The following is a 16,197-nucleotide window of genomic DNA, read 5'->3' on the forward strand; positions in this document are numbered from 1 at the left end:
TATTGTCATCTTTTCAGTGAATATTGACAAGGCTTCCTTTATGGGAGACTACTTGTTTTCATTTTGTGCAGAATTTTGTCTTCAGCACTTCGGCTTTTTTCTTTTTTTAACTTAGAGATAGCCATATTGGAGGCATTGCTCCACAATCTACAAGCATTTGTTGAACGCCGGCCTGCCGTGTGCTGAACTCAGGTTTGAGAATAGGGGGAGGAAGGTGAGGAAGTCTTGTATAAGAAGCAGCTGACAGATTTCTTCCCAGTGACAAAAAGCTTCCCATATAGTTGGGCAGTAAGACACAGACCCGAGAAGCTATTGCACATGACAGCACATAAGGAAGTGCTACACCTCACAAAGCAGATAATTAGACACCATGACAGCATGTTATAGGTGCTTATTGCGCAGATGGATGTAAACGTTATAAAGAGCTGGAGGAGGGAGAAATCAAAGGCAGAGATGAGGCGGTGATACTGAGTCATGAGAAGAACTCATGAGTAGCTGCCCTGGAATAGGATTTATAAAAGGTGGCAACCCCTAGCACTGGCATGATTTGCTCTATTTGCTTAAGAAACACCCAGAACTGGAATTGCCTGGGCGTGGATCACAGGTTTGGATGACAGAGCCCTGGCAGGGAGAGGGAAGAGAGGAAGTCAGCCGGGGGACACCCACCCACGGCCCTCTCTGCGCTGACATCAGCCCTCTCCCTGGGCACTTTGTCAAATGATAGCTTTAAGAAGCCCTTTGTGAGCTTGGAGGTACTACTGATCTACTTTCAGCAAAGTAAAATGTATGCATCTTCTCCTTTCCACTTGTAGGTTCTTACTTAACTAGGTTTGGCACAGGAACCAATTACCATCTCTCGCTACTATTCAGAACTCAAAACATGTTGCTGTTGCTGTTAGCTGCCATCAAGTCGGTTCCGACTTATAGCAACCCCATGTACAACAGAATGAAACGCTGCCAGGTCCTGAGCCATACTTGCAATCGTTGCTATGTTTGAGCCCATTGTTGCAGCCACTGTGTCAATCCATATCACTGAGTCTTCCCTTCTTTCACTGACCCTCCACTTTACCAAGCATGATGTCCTTCTCCAGGGACTAGTCTTTCCGGATAACTTGTCCAAAGTACATGAAACAAAGTCTTGCCATCCTCACTTCTAAGGATTATTCTGGCTGTGCTTCCTCCGAGACAGATTTGTTCATTTTTCTGGCAGTCCAATGTATATTCAATATTGATCACCAACACCATAATTCAAAGACATCAATTCTTCTGTCTTCCTTATTCATTGTCCAGCTTTCGTATGCATATGAGGTGATTGAAAATGCCATGGGTTGGGCCAGGTGCACCTTAGTCCTCAAGGTGATGTCTTTGCTTTTTAACACTTTAAAAAGGTCTTTTGCAGCAGATTTTCCCAATGCTAGATCTAAAAGAAATAAAACTCAGAAAGCAAGTAGGCATTTTATACTGCTAACGCACAAAGGCGGCACAAGGACATGAAGTTTGCAGACTTAACTTATCTTGTGGACACATCATTTGTTCTTAACTTCTCCCAGTCTTGCCTACTTGGTACTCCAACCTCTATCTGACTTAACCAAAAACCAAACCTCGCGCCATTGAGTCAATTCTCACTGATAGGGACCCTACTGGACAGAGTAGAACTTCCCTTAGGGCTATCTGACTTAACTAAGTGAATTATCGGTTTGTGGAATACCCAAGCCCTGTTTTCACTTCTTCCTTCTATTGGCTTCATTTTTTGCTATTCACCACTTTTTCTAGAATCTCCATCACTGCGTACTAGAAAAAAAAAGAAAAAAGACTGAAACACAATTAATTAAATGTCAATGATGAGGAAGAAACTAATATCTGAAGGCAGAGAATTTTTTTTTTAATTTTCATTAGTATTATTATATATTTTTCTTTTATCCAACCTCTCTCTTTCTCTACTTAAAAGGATAACTAAAAGGTAACAAGCTTTTAAAATTCTCCTCCTGCCCATCTTAAATGATGAAGGTGGTCCTGGCTGAGAATACTTGACTGTACAATTTCCTGATTACATGACATCAGAGGTTTTCGTTATCGCAAATAATTTCCTTGGTTTCTGAATTCCAGATGTAATGGGTGGGAGGAGGGGAGCACATTTGAATCATTGCCTCCCTAGATTGTAAATTCTGTATATAACAGATTTTTTGAAAGGAACGAATCACCTTCCACCCCAAAAACCAGTTCTTGCTCTTTTTATTCTAAAAAATTCTCAATTGGTGGCCCCATGATACATTCAGTTTCCCAAATTAAATGCCTGAGAGTCAACCTTGACTCCTCCGCCCCTTACTTTTTACCCCCAACTATCACAACTCCTGTCAAGTTAACCTGCTGTTCATTTCTCCCTGTTCCTCCCTCTCCCCTTTCTTCAGGGAACTGCCCAAGTCCAGCCCTCACCAGCCCTCCCTCCAATGGCTGCAGAAATTTTTAACTGGACCCTGGCCTCTAGTCTCCCCTACCAATCCATGCTCCACACAAATGATCTATCTCAAAAAAGAATATATTTTCAACCAGCAGCTCCTCACAGCCTTCAGGTTGAAGGTCAAAGGCCCTAGCAGAGCAGGTAAGGGGTGCAGAGTCAGCCTCCCTTCGCAGCCTTTTTGCCAACCATTTCCAGCTTTGCATTTCCCACTCCAGCTACCTCCGTGTTGTTTCTTACTTCCGTACCTTTCTCATACCAAAAGCCTTCCCTGACCCATTCTCTACCTTTCACACCTAAGTTCTCTCAGGTGCCCCATCATACCCTTCTCTGTACTGTTTGCGTTCTGGGTCTGTCTCCCACTGTTCAGAAAATGGATCTTCACTCTACATCACCTGCATCCAGCTTGGTGCATAATGCTTAGCACATGGCATATGTACCACAAATATTCACCAAATAAATTGAATAAACAGTTGCATATGTAACCTATATATTTAAATACTTCAGAAGTTGTGTATATAAAGCACAACATGAAAAAGTAAAAAAAAAAAAAAAGTTTTTAAAACTTTGTCATTGCTCTGAATCCAAAGCACAGAATGAATCCTTTGTTCTTCCCACAAATCAGTGGCGTAGAGCCAATGCATCGGCCTGCTTTCGCTTCCTGAATAATCAGAGTAAACATCTATTGCACTACTTATTCAATGCAGGTGCTAAGTGCTTTGTATGGATTGTCTCATTTAATCCTCAGAACTCTCCTATTAGGTAAGAACAATTGTTACAGTTGAAGAAACTGAGACTTAGAAAAATTAATATGCTAGTCGTTGGTGGAGCTGGAATTTGGACTCCAACATCATATTCCCAAGTCCTTGCTCTTAACTCACTAGTCAGTAGAGTTATCATTTCCATGGGAGTTAGGGTCAGAAGGCAGCATATTGCATCAGGACTCTGCCATTGCCCTAAAGGATCAGAGCGTTTGATGTGGGAAGTAATACCTATTTTCATCTGGGATCTCTACCGGGGAAATGGCATAACTTTCCACAGGATTCCTTAAGCTGTATCTTAAAATGGTCTCTATCTGCTCTCTGCTTCTCAGAGGTGAACTGATAACCCAGCCCCTTTGGATCAAAAGAAGTACTTGTGCCTCCTAAACTTAGCTGTGCAGGCTGTTTTTCTTTCCTTTGCAATAAGAGTAAATCGAATGTTTGCAAGGTCCTTGAACTACATACACACACACTACTGAAAATGTGGGCCAATACCTGCTTTTTAAACTCCTTTGAAAAAGTTTTAGAAAGCTTGCTGTTTACCATGGAAAATTGTGAACCGGGCCTTTTTTGTTCTTGTTATTCGCACCAGGTACACTATGGCCAAACTATAAGTAACTTTAGGTAAAGAAGGTCAAGAACAAAAAGGCTCAATTAACATAGAGAAATCATCGCCTCTTACAGAGCACAAAGAGTACAATGGAATCTACTATGTAATTTTTTTTTTTTTTTTGGGTGGACACAGTGGCTTAGCAACACTTATTTACTTCCTGTTATAAAAAAATGGGTACTATAAAATGAAGAGTTCCTGCATGGTGAATCATATACAAGGCCACAGTTTTCCTTCAGAAATTATGTGTACAGCATTAGGAGATAGAAGGTGGTCGCTAAGCCATTCTCATGTAGGAAAAGTATATGTCCATAACAAGGTCAAGTGACAGAAATGAACACACTCCGGTGACAAGTCCAAAGGCCAACGGAACTACCCCCAAAGGCTAATCCAGGTGCCCTGGGACTGGTTCCCAAAGCCACAGCCACTCATCACTGCTCAGAAAGCCGATCCACGAGGAGACCAGAGCCAGCTCCCAGAGGCTTGTCTCATCTGGGTCGGGCCGCGGGCCACCAAAGCTGACAAGTGGAACTATGCCTCCCCCATTCCACACTGCCTTCTTCAGGCCCCTTTGCCCCTTCAAGGCTGCCTCCTGACTCTTGTTTTAGTTAATCCTATCTGTGGAGTATTTGGTGCAGTGAAGAGAGTAAGAGGCTGATTACCCAATTTGCCCGATCCTTTCAGCCTCATGGGATGATTGATGCCTGGGATATAACTTTGTAGCCATTGCTAATGGGGCCACAGAGCCTCCAGAAGACAAATCCCTTAATCAAAATGTTGTGAGGACCATTGGTTAAACCAGCGATTTTAAACTGGGTCTATGGACCCTTAAGGAGTCCTTGGTCAGGTTCTAAGAGATGTGGGAACTCCCTGAAACTGGAGCCAAACTTGTGTGCCTTTGCCTTTTTTTCTGGGGACGAATCCTTACCTTTTATCCAATTTTTGAAGATGTTTTTGGATTCTAAAAGGTAAGGATCTTTGGTCTAAACCAAATTTCATTCAGGTTAAGCAGAGAACAAAGATGAATCATTATTGTTTCCTCCATCTCGATAGGAGCCCTGTGGTGACGGCAGTACATCTATCCACTCGCTGACACCAGTCACCATGCTTTCAGCTCCAGGAGCAGCGCTTTCTGTGAGCAAGTTCAGAGCATTATGGAGTCAGCTGTACTTGGTCTAGTTATTCTTCACAGTGTTTAATAAATTATTGCTGTAATGACAGAAAAATCATAATACTGAAATTATTTTCATTAGATTCAATTTCAAAATGTTATTGTTGTTATAAGTTGTCAAGTCAGCTCCAACTTGTGATGACCCCATGTACAACAGAACGAAACATTGCCTGGTCCTGTGCCATCTTCATGATTGTTGGCGGTACTTATGGGATATAGAAAAGACATGAAGCATGATTCCTGATCTTGAACAACAGAAAGTCATGTTAGAGAGGTAAAGTTTGGACACACTCTGTCAGTGAGTACAACGCCATCAGTGAAAAATACAGGATACAAGCAAGATATGTGGCACAGACATGAATTAGCTAAGAAATTTTCTTAGGATCAGAGTCTGTTTAAATCATGCTCCCCCATGGAGAAAATCCATATTCATGCTAAAGTCTAAGAAAATCCTGGCTTCTCATACGAACTGGTATGCTTTCACTTACTCCACAAGAAAACCAGGTAACTGACCGTGTATTCCTTTATACTTGGCCACCAGGAAGCTCAGAGCCATATTTCTGGCTCAACAAAGGCAAATGTGTAAGTCTAAATTATCTCCTCATTTTTGTTTGGTTGTCCAGCCTTCTTTTCATCTTCCCCAGACTTGACCTTTATATTTTCTGTGATCTGGACTCCGTTTTACATTTATTTTTTATTTCTTCATTGTGTGTTTTTGCCGCACACAGTCTCAGTTCTTTGTAGAATAAGATTGATTGGTTGTAATACAAACAATAAATGGGGACTGTGGTGGAGCCAGCAGACAAGACTGATGGCCATGCTGGGCATTTTCTGTTTCCCCTTCAGATAAACTCCAACCCTCCTCCCTCACCTGTATCCTGGGCGTCTGACCTCTCTAGACTGCCTCAATCCAGGTTTCTTTCCCCTCAGGCTCTTGATTTGAGTTTGGCCAAAAGGAAGCACTGGCAGGCCATTGGAGAACAAGATGAGAGAGAAAGAGTTTGGGTCTTTGCCGCTGGCTCTGTCCCTCCAGGAAGAGGGTCGGCAGGGATGGTGTTCTTATACAAAGGCCCAGCTCCCAGCAGGCCTTCTCCTACACTTAACTGCCACAATACTCATGAGATTTTACTAACTCCTCCCACCTCTTGCCTCTTCAATGCTGTGGGTGGTAACAGCTCTTCCTTGCTACTCCTGCTGGCCCCAGGGTGTGTCCCCAGCCCTTTCTGGTTTCTTTTAACTATGCCCACGAAGGAGTCTGGTGGCATAATGGTTAAGCTCTTGGCTGCTGTTATGGGTTGAATTGTGTCCCCCCAAAAATGTGTGTCAACTTGGCTAGGCCATGATTCCCAGTATTGTGTGATTGTCCCTCCATCTGAAACTCTTCTTTCCTCCAGCTCATCCTCCTCTAATCCCTGTACACTCTCATGGTGTTTGGTGAATACTACCAGCCCGGACTTTTCTGCAAACAGTAAATTCTTATTTTTTAATTTATCTCCTTAATTAACCTCTAAGTTTTACAGGGAAGTGCAGTGTCTGATTCTTGTTATGTTCCCAACACTTAGTATCCAATTTTTGTTGTTGTTGTTGAATAAATGAATGACTATATGAGCGAATAAAAATTCTATGGCTTTTTCATTTTGCAATGCTGTTTCCTGAGCTTCCACCACTTGTCTCTGGGCTATCTCCTAAGTACTTGCCTTGAAGAACTGCCACGCTGTCCCTCTCCCATGGCTCCCTGGGCTGGCCAAAGCTGAGGGCAGGTACAGGGCTGTCTAGAACAGGGACAAAGTGGGAATGGACCAAGTCCATGGAGGAATTGAAGGAAGCGCACTTGAGAGGGACTGATGGGGGATGGAAGATGAAAAGGGGTGGAGACATCACTGCACGCACCCACTCTTGGCCTTGACTCCAAGATCACTGGAAGTCACCTAGGCTTGAACGAGGAGGATGGCACGCTAACAGTGACCCAAGAGCAAGTACGTTTAGAGATGGTCATGGAATAAACGGAGGGAGGGTGCTTCGTGGACAGGGTACCTGCTTAGGAGTAGAAGCAGTTAAGCAGTGAGAGATAAGGAGGAAAAGGACCATCGGTGTATCCCCCCAAATTAACTGCTCCTACTCCTTTTTTACTCTTTTTTATCAACTCCCCAAAGTTTGCCCTCATGCCTTGTATAACCATAACAATGTAATCGACTGCCCTGAGGTACTAGGTTACAATTTAAAAAAAAAAAAAAACAGTTGCCGATGAGTGGATTCTGGTTCATGCCGACCCCATGTGTGTCTTAGTAAAACTGTGGTCCATAGGGTTTACAATGGTTGATTTTTCAAAAGTAGATTGTCATGCTTTTCTTCCAAGATGCCTCTGGGTTGACTCGAACCTCCAACCTTTCGGTTAGCAGCACAGCGCATTGACCGCTTGCACCAAAAACCAAAACCAAACCCGTTGCCATTGGGTCGATTCCAACTCATAGAGACCCTCTAGGACAGAGTAGAACTGCCCCATAGAGTTTCCAAGAATTGCCTGGTGGATTCAAACTGCCAACATTTTGGTTAGTACCTGTAGCACCTAACCACTACGCCATCCAGGGTTTCCCCTTGCACCGGAGTCAGTATATTTTAGTGACTATGCACGTAGCCTCTGGTATCATGAAAATCCCTACTCGGGTTCCAGTTCTGACCCTCACTAGCCATGTGGCTTTGGCCAAACGACCCGATCTCACTGAGATTCATATGTCTCCTCTGCAAATGGGGATAATAACAGCATCCACCGCCTAAGGTTGTTTGGAATCGTTTAGACATGTAGTCGTTTAGACACGCAGAATGTGCGGCACGCTGCCTGGTACATGATTAAAATCCTACTGTTTGTGTTTTATTATTTTTACTTCTAGGCTTACTTTCTAAGGTGACCCAAGAGGCAATCAGCTGAGATACCCAATCAACAGAATTATAGAAGTTGTACTAACTCCGTTCTTCATAAACCATAGAAGAAGAAAAAAAAAAAAACTCGATGAAAGCTTAGAATGCCAAATCATAAATATCATATATACTGTTTTACTTTTTAATAATAAAAGACTCTAAGCTTTGAATTCCTAAAACTGTTAGGCCTGGGCTCAAGCACTTTTCACACATTATCTTAACCCTCATGACAACCCTCCATGCTGAGCATAATTTGTCCCCACAAGGAAATGAAAACTAGGCAGTCACGGGACTTGCTGAAGGCCACCCAATTAGGAATGACAGAAAGGTGGGTTGACGCCAGTCTATTCAGCCCTTAAATCTATACTGTCCTGCAGGGTCATGTGTCTTCTCAAAGTGACATCTTTGGTGTTTCCAACATTATTTACATGCAGCTGTTGCTAAAAACATAAAACTCAACAGTTATGTCTACAAGAAAATCCCTGCACATTAATGAAAAATAATTTGCTGGTTAGCACAAGTGATGGATTTAGGACTGTTGAACCATGATATCCATTTGCATGTACAGAAGTGTACTCTAAACTCTTCATTTAAAGTTGAAAGTCTGTTGTGTTAGCCTCTTCTCCCCCTTAAGCTGGTTACCTGTGGCACTTGGGGGACATTTTAACCCACCCTCGAAGCAGCTGGCACTGGGTGACTGGCTTCCCCGTGACATTAGCACTTCCACATGGCCCCTGAAACATTCTTGTCTAGATGTGTAATGGTTGGACCATTCCTGAGCACAACCACCAGCCTGTATTACATCCTTGACACGTCTGCAGATACTTTGAGAGCGGTGAAGTTGAGCGAAAAAAATAAAGCCCAGAAACAACCAAGCAGTAATAGTTTCAGTCCTACACAAGTGCTATTTTGGTGTCTTGGCCTTGTACCTGACAAACGAACGAGAATTCTGAGTGGAAACATAGCTGTACATTAGTATGAGAAATTGAGGAAGGGGTGGGCCCCTCATCCTGCCCTCTTGGTTCTTAGCCACTTGTTCACTTGACCAGGTTCCCCCATAGGACGGTGTGCAAGGGACGATTCAATCTGGACCCAACTGCCATTTTCATTTAGCTTGTCCTTAAAATGCCCTGTAAGAAAATAAAAACCAAATAATGATAGCACACACTCGAAAGCCTATAAAATGCACTCCTCTATGGTGATTTGTGTGCTCTTCACAGCAAATGAGTGAGGCCGGCAGGGCAGATGTTACTACATCCATTTTATAGGCAAGGGAACTGAGGTAGAGAAGTTCAGCCAATTAGCCAATGTCATGGAACTGGTAAAATCAGAAATAAATCCAGGAACTAGTTGGTCCAATTCCAAGTGTTTTATCTCAACATGTTTCTTCTATTACTGCCACCAGTGCTGGAAGCAAAACTTCACAGATAAATTTGGGAAAGCACTAGGCTAGGGTGCTAGAGTGATACCCTGTCCCACTCAGAGACACCCAGGTGGCAACCTTATCAATGAGTGCTTTCATCTGCCTCACTGAGCCTGCCCCACTTTGCTCCCTTCTGCTCTGGCGGCCCCTCCCCTAAACGGACTTGCTGGCCGGTGTCTGGAGTCACACAGGGCAATTATAGGGTCTCTTTGTGTTGCCCCAAACCATAAGGAAGCAGGAACAGAGCATGGCAGCCCATCCCTGACACCACAGTTTGCCCTCTTCTTCACTTCTGCTCATCCCTGCTATGTCCTAACAAACTACAGGTCAAATCCTACCTGTGTTATGAGGCTGACCAACACTGAAATGGAAAACTCAACTTATTTGTCATCTGCTGGCTTCTCATGTGAGGAGGTAAGTATCACTGCCTTCAATTAACAGAAGAGAAAACTGAGGCTCAGGGATGTGAATAACGTGCACAAGCTCACAGGGCTTGCACATGCCAGAGCCGGGACTCCACCCTAAAAGAGGTTGACCTCTTGTTATTTCATTGTCACACGCACACACTGAAGGCCCCACAGTTTCATGGAGACCTCAGGCCACTGCACAGACATAGTGGACGAGCCTGGGAAAGGAGCCCAGCTTGCCTGGAGTCCAGTCTGGGACTCCAGCCACTGGGCCAAGCCACTCCACCTTCAGTCAACAATCTGCAAGGGAACCATGGATCTCACTAGAACAAGCCAGTCAAATTGGGGGTATTTTCCAGATGAGTATGGGGGCGGGGGGGGTGGGGTAAGCAAGGATTTCAGGTTAGTGTAGTGACCTATGGCTCAAAATACCAAAAGGGAAAGTTCGGTAATTCACAAAGGGTTTAAAAAGAAAACAAAGGAGGGAAAATTGAAACAAAAGCTATCTCTTTGACAATCTGCCATTTCCTTTTTTCCAGTAGTTTTTTTTTTTTTCCTCTTGGGAAACTGGCATCTGTCTCTGCCCTCCCTGAGCACATAACATGTAGGGACAAGGGCTTGAATAGCTGGGTCTAATGAGGCATCAGTAGTACGTGACCTCACAGCTGAGGTCTGTCCATAGCAGGCGGGTAGGTTCCACCTGCTTTGAAGGCTATTTATTGACACTTAGTGATTTAGACAAGGCCACGGACTTTAAAACGGGCCCCTTTCCTGAATTTTATTGCCTGGTTCCATATTGTTTGACTAAAAATAATTAACTTTCCATAACACTACTTACACTGAGCTTTCATTTAGCAAAAACAAAGTCGAAGAGAGAGCTGACAGCTTAGCATAAAGCAAACAATTAAGTAAATAAACCAGAAAATCCACCTCTAGGTCATTCACTTTTTTTTTTAAGTTTCAAAGAACTACAAAACTTTCCTGAAGTCGGCAAACCAAGCAAGCACTTAAAATGGAGCCCTGTGATAATGCAAACGTTTCAGCTCTCCCACGAACGAACACAGGTTTTTCTCGTGTTTTCCTTTCTCATGGTTGCCCCTAAGATGGACCTACCTTCCCAGGCATCTTTCACTGGTCCATTCCATCTGATATCCCATCCAGTGGTTGACGTAGTAGGCAGATTTTCTAAAAACAGCCCTCAAGATTCCACCCACTCAGGGACCTACTGCCTGGAGCCTGTGAATGGGATGAGATATTATATTATGTTACATCATGTGGCACAGCTGAGCTCAAAAGGGAGAAGTAATGCAGGGGGCCTAATCAAATGACATGAGCCCACCAAAGCAGAGAACTTTCTCCAGTTGTGGCAGAGGAGGACGTGGAAGAAGTCAGAGACTGAAGCATGAGAAGAACTCAACAACACACCATTGTTGGTGTGAATATGGAGGAGGCCACATGTAAAGGAATATGGGCAACCTCTAGGAACAGGGAGCCAACAAGGAAACAGGGACCTCAGTCCTACAACCACAAGGAACTAAATCCTGCCAACAACGTGAATGAGCCTGAAGGAGATTCTTCCCCAGACCCTCCAGGTGAGAGTACAGCGCAAGTGACATCTTGATTTTGGCCTTTTGATATACTGAGCAAAGCCCAGCCAAGTCCACTAAGACCTCTGACCTGTCTAATAATAAATAATTAGATAAATAAATAAATATGTGAGATAATAAGTGGTTGTTGTTTTAATCCACTCAATTGGTGGCAATTTGTTACAACGGAAAACTTATGCAGTTCTCAAAGCTGAATCATGACATCACAGAAAGACTCGGGTAGAAACAGAGAAAAACCAAAAATATCAGGGCAGCACAGTAGAGAAGAAAGAGCGAGGATGTGGCTTCAGGCTGGGACTCTTTAAAAGGCCTCCTATTGCCACTTCAGATCTGGGTCTGGTCAACTCAGGATGTCAGGAAAGTCTACTAGAAAAGGCTCTTCAGATCCCTAGGAAAAGGAGAGTTTCCTCTTTCCAAATGGTGGGTTTTTAACTCCTGACCAATGTATTTCAGATTTTCATCAGGCAGGGAGTTCTGCTAGGTGGGACATAAGGGCACCTCAAGCTGTGGCCTCAAGGTGCAGATGACCAGTGCCCAGTGGGATGGTGCACAGTCATGCTCTCATAGCCTTCTACCACTTGAATCCTCTCCCCATGGCCCCCAGCCCTCTCAGCCACTAGCTCATGTCCCAATTTATTCCACAAATTCCTCCCTTTTTCTATCATCTTTCCTGCATGTCACAATCTCAGCCAGACTCAATTTATTTTCTGAGAGGCAGTCACAAGAGCTAGAAAAAATATATATATATTAGTTTCGGGAAAAAGTTATTTTTGAAGGATTTACTCTCCCTACTCAAATCCCATCTTTTCCTTGATGTTGAACCAACTTGAAATAAATACTCATATCCCATCTTTTCCTTGATGTTGAACCAACTTGAAATAAATTCAAAGTAAAGGAGGATGACGGGAGGTTTCAAGGGGGCATCATAAAAATTAAATTTAAGATTCACTGTTCTATATTTCACCTAAGGACTCTTACTAGCTGAGGTCAGCCAAGGACTTCACTTACTCCTCAAGTGTATTCAAGCTTTCATTTCAAGCCAACAGACATTTGTTGAGGGCCTCCTACATGTGCCAGGCACTGGTACTGTTGGGATTCACTCACAGCAGGGAATCTTGGCACAAATAATTAAAGCACAATTACCTATGCAAGTTGGGACTTGGGCAAGAATATTATAGAGTTGTAGCCCCAGTGCGATTGCCCCAGTATGATCAGACAGCAAAACCACTGGACAGAATGAGGCACACTTGAGAATACCCCAGCAAGCTGCTGTGCACGTAACTCAGGCATAAAGTCTCAGCCCACCCCAATTCACTCCACAAATCTGCCTTGAGTCCTTTCTATATCTGGACACTAGGCTATGGGCCATGAGGGACACAATAAAGCAACAAGCTTCTGTCCCTGAGAAGTTTACAACTTAGGAGTGGGCAGTAGTGACCTGCAAAGGTAGCCTTGAAAAACAAAAACCTGCCTATTTAAAGATTTATCCAAATAAAAGAACAGCCTTTCATTTAACTAAATTCATTTGGATACCGATCCAAAAACTGAATGAAAGTTTTCATATTTCTGACTTTCCCATGTCTCTTCTTCCACCTTCTGTCTTGTGAGTATGGTCTCCCAACAGAACTAACTCAATATGTACACTTACATGTTTCCCTCTTTTGCTGATACTGGGAGCTAAACATCCAAGTTGCCAATGGAAATGGAACTGTAATCAGGGCAAGGGACCAGGGTCACACCGATGGCCCTCCTCTGTCTACCACTGAGTAATCACGCACCTATGGCAACTAGGTCAGCATTGACGAGGTTGGGAACTGCTTTTTAATGGTGAATTGTTCCCTATGTCTTCAAAAAGCAAACCTACATGCCCACTGCCCTTACCTCTTTCCAGGGTGCCTCTCTGTTATGGATAAAATTGTGTCCCCGAAGAATGTGTGTCAACTTGGCTACGCCATGATTCCCAGTATTGTGTGATTGTCCACCATTTTTTCATCTGATGTGGTTTTTCTATGAGTTGTAAATCCCACTTCTGTGATGTTAATGAGGGAGTGTTAGAGGCAGTTATGTTAATGAGGCAGAACTCAATCTGCAAGATTGTATCTTGAGTCAATCTCTTTTGAGATATAAAAGAGAGAAGTGATCAGAGAGACATGGGGGACCTCATTACCACCAAACAAAAAGAGCCAAGGGTGTGAATCCTTTGGACCCAGGGTCCTTGTGCTGAGAAGCTCCTAGACGATGGGAAGATTGATGACAAGCAACTTTCTCCAGAGCCGACAGAGAGAGAAAGCGTTCCCCTTGAACTGGCATCCTGAATTCAGACTTCTAGCCTACTAAACTGTGAGAGAATAAATGCTTGTTGGCTAACACCATCCACTTGTGGTATTTCTGTTACAGCAGCACTAGATAGCCAAGACAGAATTTGGTACCAGGAGAGTGGGGTACTGCTCTAACAGATACCTAAACGTGGAAGTGTTTTGAAACTGCGAATTAAGCTGGAAGAGTTGTAAAGTGCCTATAAGTAAAAGCCTAGGTTGCCTTGAAGTGACTGTTGGTGGAATGATGGATGTCAAAGACAATTCTGATGAGGACTCAGAAGGAAGTGAGAACTGTTACACTTGAGATAGCACAGATGTTGAGAAACAAGAGCAGAACCAGGAAACTAGTTCAAAACAGCGCTGGAACTGACCCACAGAGCAAGAAAGCTGAGTACCTTTCTGCAGGAGGCTTCCTGGTGGGGTGGGGTGGGGTTCCTCCAGGCACTTATCAATGGAGCCAGGCTTGCCGAAGAGCAAGAGAGCTGAGCGCCTTCTGGCCAAAGTTTACGGGAGGAGTGGGGTGTCTCCAGGCACTTATAGATGGAGCTAAAGAGCTTTGGAACACTTGCCCCAGCAGTGCAGGCAAAGGCTGAGAGGCCAAGGAAGCAGAAGCTGAAGAAACAAGGAAAAAAGAACAGAGCTGCTTCAGTCTCAAAGGGTAGGGCCATGATCTTTGGGGTCTCAAAGGGTGGAATCACCACTCAAATAGACTAGGATAATGGGGCCGTCCAAATTCAAGGGAGCAGAGTTGCCATTCCAGTGGGTCTGGAAGGTGAAGGTGAAGGTGAAGGTGAAGGTGAAGGTGAAGCCGAAGCCCAGGGCTGAGGGGTCTCCTCTCAGAATCCAAAAAGTGTGGCTAATACCTAGAGTCTGGAGGGCAGGGCAATTGTCTATATGGTCTCAGAGAGCAGAGGATTGTTTTCAAACCTGGAAGGCTAATGTATTCTGCTGAGGTGCTTGATGCCCGTTATCCTTTCTTTCCCTCCAATTTCTCCCATTTGTAATGGAAATGTCTAGCTTGTGTCTGTTCCACCATTTTACTTTGAAAGTAGATAACTTGTATTCTAGATTTCACAGATGAAAAGGAATTTTTGGATTTTGGACTTAGAGTTGATTTAAGACTTTTGCTAAGATATGATGGGGTGAATGTGTTTTACATGTGGCAAGGACATGACTTTTGGGGGGCCAAAGGGTGGAATGTTATGGATTAAATTGTGTTCCCCAAAACTGCATGCCAACTTGGCTAGGCCATGATTCCCCATATTGTGTGATTGCCCACCATTTTGTCATCTGATATGATTTTCCTATGTGCTGTAAATCCTACCTCTATGATGTTAATGAGGCAGGGTTAGAGGCAGTTACATTAACGAGGCAGGACTCAACCTGCAAGATTACGTTGTATCTTCAGTCAGTATCTTTTGAGATATAAAAGAGAATTGATCAAAGAGACTTGGGGACCTCATTACTACCAAGCAAGAAGAGCCAGAAGCATGCGTCCTTTGGACCTGGGGTCCCTGCCCTGAGACTCTCCTAGACCAGGGGAAGCTTGATAACGAGCACATTTTCCCAGAGCCAACAGAGAGAGAATGCCTTCCCCTTGAGCCGGCACCCTGAATTCAGGTTTCTAGACTACTATACTGTGAGAGAAGGGACATCTGTTTGCTAAAGCCATCGACTTGTGCTGTTTCTGTTATAGCAGCACTAGGTAACTCAGACATTCTCTATTTCTCAGCTTCTTTATTTATGAGGATAAGGTTCCATATCTTTCTGTAGAGATTGTTTATGATGATTAAAATATTTATATAAAGGACCTAGCACAGTGGCCGATACATAGTAGACACTCAGCCTATGGTAAGTTTTGTTGTTGTTATGATTCATAATGATTGTGGTCATTCCCCATTGCCTTCTATGCATATATACCTAGATGTCTCAAAAAGTCCTCAAACTCAACATGTGTAAAACTAAACTTATCATCTATAGCCCCAAAGCTGTCCCCTTTCTGCTGTATTCTGCCTTTGGCTAATAATACCACCACATACCCAATCACCCAAGCTACAATGCTGTATGTCATTCTTGCTGCTCCTTCGACCTCTGCAAGGAATTGGTCATTAGGCCCTAACTATTCTATTTGCCATCTCATTCACACTTCATTAGCACAAGCCTTTGTTATTTTCTGGCTGGACAACAGTAAAAGCCACATAACTGGTCTGTCTGTCGTTACTTCTACCCCACTCAAACCATCCTCCTTATTGCAGCTACAGTCATTATTCTAAACTTAAATCAGACCATGATGCTTTCTTCACTATAGCCGTTCAGTGACATCCCATTATAAACAAGATAATGTCCAACTTCTTGGCAAACACAAAATGCCCTTAACAATCTAGCCCCTTCCTACCCTTCCAACCTTGTCTGTTGCCACCTCACCACCATGTACCCTACACTCCAGCCACACTAACCTTCTTACTGTTCCTCAGATGTGCCATTCCTTTTTATTCCTCCATAGCTTTACAGATAATATTGCCTTCGCAT

Source organism: Loxodonta africana, chromosome 11, assembly GCF_030014295.1.
Source record: "Loxodonta africana isolate mLoxAfr1 chromosome 11, mLoxAfr1.hap2, whole genome shotgun sequence".
NCBI lineage: Eukaryota > Metazoa > Chordata > Mammalia > Proboscidea > Elephantidae > Loxodonta > Loxodonta africana.